The sequence below is a fragment of the Apis dorsata genome, unplaced genomic scaffold (genome assembly GCF_000469605.1).
Source record: "Apis dorsata unplaced genomic scaffold, Apis dorsata 1.3 scaffold_142, whole genome shotgun sequence".
In the NCBI taxonomy this organism is placed as follows: Eukaryota; Metazoa; Arthropoda; class Insecta; order Hymenoptera; family Apidae; genus Apis; species Apis dorsata.
The window spans coordinates 566,589-570,195 of NW_006263433.1; the positions used below are offsets into that span (position 1 = coordinate 566,589).

General features: G+C 29.8%; 1 protein-coding gene across 16 annotated transcripts in view; it reads right to left on the minus strand.

Annotated features, from left to right (window-relative positions):
• The window catches only part of LOC102672194 (endophilin-A), an 18,991-nt gene that overhangs the window by 6,144 nt on the left and 9,240 nt on the right, over positions 1-3,607 (minus strand). The window lies entirely within an intron of this gene.

Sequence of the window (3,607 nt, forward strand, 5' to 3'; positions counted from 1 at the left end):
TATAGTTAGATATCATCGATAAACCGGAAATTGTCCCGTTGCATCTCTATAAAGAGAGGAGATATCATAAAAATCTCAAAGGTACATATATATATATATATTTATGGGTGGTAGTCGATTGGTCGATGTCAGTTAATTGCTCGTAAAGCGAGATCATCTTGAAAGACGAAACGAGATTTCCTACGGTCGAGAAATATCCGTGAGGGTCAGAGTTGAGGGCAAAGGATACGACCGGCGAGATGTTTGAAAAGGGGAGAAAATGCCAGTGGCAGAAAGGATACCCTTTCCCCTCTCCCCTCTCCTCCGGATCAATAATATTCCCAGTGAATTTCGATGTAAAGTAATGCGCCTCTGAAATTTTGCCAATAAATGTGAAAAGAAACTGTGCAATTGTATATATTCAATGATCGCTTGACGACTTTTATGATCGCGATCACGATTGTTACAATGCACAAGAATTTAAAAAAAAAAAAATCGTATAAAAAATTAAATATATAAGAGAATAGAATAGAAGATTAGAGAAGTAGCGTGATGGAGATACGCGATTGATAAATTTAATTTTGCAAATCCAATGAAAATAAAATCGTGTCAAATCGGCAAAGAGCGGGGAGTACAATGGAAAATGCGAGAATTCTTTCTAGATATGCTTTATATTACGTAACTTGAAATAAAGAATTGTAAAAAAAAAAAATCCAATTAAACATAATTTCATTCTTTTAATTGAATTAAAATAAATAAAACGTAAAGTAATGGATATTTTTCTTATTCTTATTAATATTATGAATTTTACATTGCATTATTCGTTTATTTTTATTTATTCTTTCTTGCGACATCTATATGTAATTGGAGTATAAATTTCACAATGTAGTAACGGCAGTAGTTAAAAAAAAGAAAAAAGAAAACGTATCGAATCTCATTTCTTCGTTTAAAAGAGCAAAAAAAGCGTTAAAATTTTGATTCTCTTAATAAAAATCGTTTTGTCACTGTTCATCGTTTACACGAAACTTGCACGAATAGGAAATACGACGAATCTCAATTCTTTTCATTGGAAGAAACACGCGAACAATTTCAATGAAAACGTTATCCAAGTATGAATGAGAATTGCAAGCATTACACCACGCACCTTTTCGCAATTATTACGAGCGCAATATCGTAGACATCTCCTCCCATAGAGGATGAATCATCCACAATAACAATATAACGCGAAACGAAAAGCAATTCATTTACATAATAATAACAAATTCCCTATCGTGAATCATCTACGATCCTTCTCTCTTTTCATATCTGTTTATATCTGCTGCGAATCAATTATCGTTATTTTCATTTACTTCTATAGACAATGGATTGGTATTAGGATCTTTTAAATAATTGCGTATATGTACTTTCGTTCTTTGTCGCGAATCCTTAGAAAGATCCTAAGAAAGATCTCTTCATAAAAATATATGCAGAAATGGAATCATCAGAGATGAAGATCCTCGATGTATCTCTCTTTAAGAAAACTTTTTAACATTCCAGATATACGTTCAATTTCATCCAACACATTCCAAAATTAAAGGATAAAATTTAAAACTTGATATTTGGCTATCAATTTAAAAAAAAAAAAATTGTCATCCTCGAAAGAATCCATCTTTTATAACGCACCATCTTTTCCCTTCCTCGTATCGTGGAGAGACAATGTTTTTAACACGATTTTGTAAAAAGATTCGTTTAAAAAAAGAAAGAAAAAAAAGAAAGAGAAAAAAAAAATTCATATTCAATTGCGGTATTATTCCGTAATAATCGCATCATCGATATCGAAACAACAATATACCGTGATCCTTGAAAACTGCAAAAGCCAAGCAACACGATTATTTGATAAAGTTCCTGTTCGACCGTGACCTATATTTAACATTGACCCACTTGTAGAGCCGGTACCGCACGCAGGAACATAGGTAGCGTTGCCGATTACACGTCGTCCTAGAGTAAATCTGACCCACATCCGGTACTTGCAACGTCACGTGCCGTTTCATTCGAATTTATGCACCGATTGTAGGTAACGTTACGATGGCCAAAGCGCGGATGAAATGGCTCGTCAAACCCATTGTGCCATTCCCGATAACCAATTATTATTGCGAAACGGAGAGTGAGATCGAATAATCGAATAATTTTTTTTCATATGTGGATATGGATAGGCACAGGTCGAAAATCATTGATCATGATTAAAAAAAGTAGTTAGAATTTAGAAATCAAGTAGAAATTAAATAATAATTTAGATAGATATTTTATTGAACAATTGGTTAGGTTAGGTTAGGTTAGGTTAGGATAATATCTAATTTCTGATCAAAATTTGTTTTCTAATTTGTTATATAAATAAATTTATATAACAATGATACTAGATAATATAGTATTGCATCTCAAAAACTCAAAATAATTTCTGTGATACATCAAACATATATAATAGAGATTTTGAAAATTGCGACAAGAAATCTTATAAAGCGAAATTCAAAAATTTAATTAATTCGAGATGATAAATAGATATAAAATTATCTAAAATTATGTAAGTCTAACGTTATCCTGTAACTACGTATATAAAAGTAAAAATAATAGTATGATTTCCTAGTTTGATATTTTTGATAAGATAAAATTATATTTACATTAGATTTTTGCTCTGTGTAATTTGAAAACAAGTTTGAAATAACTCTGCTTCAATCATTAATCATTTCTTTTACAATTCAAATGACAGATTGATATTATTTGACTTTAAAATTTCCCATATAAATCAATCAAAAGTAAAATGATAAATAATAAAATAATAATAGGATAAAAATATTCAAAGTTATTAATAATAACTGTAACTGAAAATTGAAGTCACAAATAAATAATTTGTAAAATTATATAAAACTGCCCCCAAATTTCTTATGAGATATCTTAGAAGAAACTTACGGATAAGATGTTATTTTAAGTCAATGAATAAATCAAATATACATTGATTTTAGTATCGAGTTTTTGACTTAAAATAACATCTGCCAGAGAAGGGGAGGAGGGGTGGGGATTAACACTAAAATCGTATATATTTTAACAATTCTTCTATCTATTTTAACTTTTCAGAAACTATTTTAAGAATTCATCTCGGATTGGAACAAGTGTCAGCCAAAATAGGAATTAATTGTTCCACTCAAGGCACATTGAGGCAAACGAGACTTCTGTTCTCGGGTCAGAACACCGTAGTAATGGTTGGAACGTCAATCGATACGTAATCGGGAATTGTTTCTAATTAAATGTGGTAGAGGAAGTTTTGGTAATAATTATGCTGGATGGACAGAGAAATCGATAAGCAAGTATGATTATTTTTGAAATTGCTTTCAAATTATTTTCACAATTTATAAAATTAATTATATTCTGTGATACAGATATTGTTTGCTATTCTATTTAAAAATTGTATCGAGTCAAAGCTACAATGTAAGATAAATAATAATTATTTGACATAAAAAATATTCTGCTGAAAATAATATTGAATTTTTCATTTGAATATGAAATGATATTCATTTTGTATGAATAACTAGATATATAAACGAAATATTTAACGAATTAAATTAATGATATACACTTATGTAAAAAAAAAAAAAAA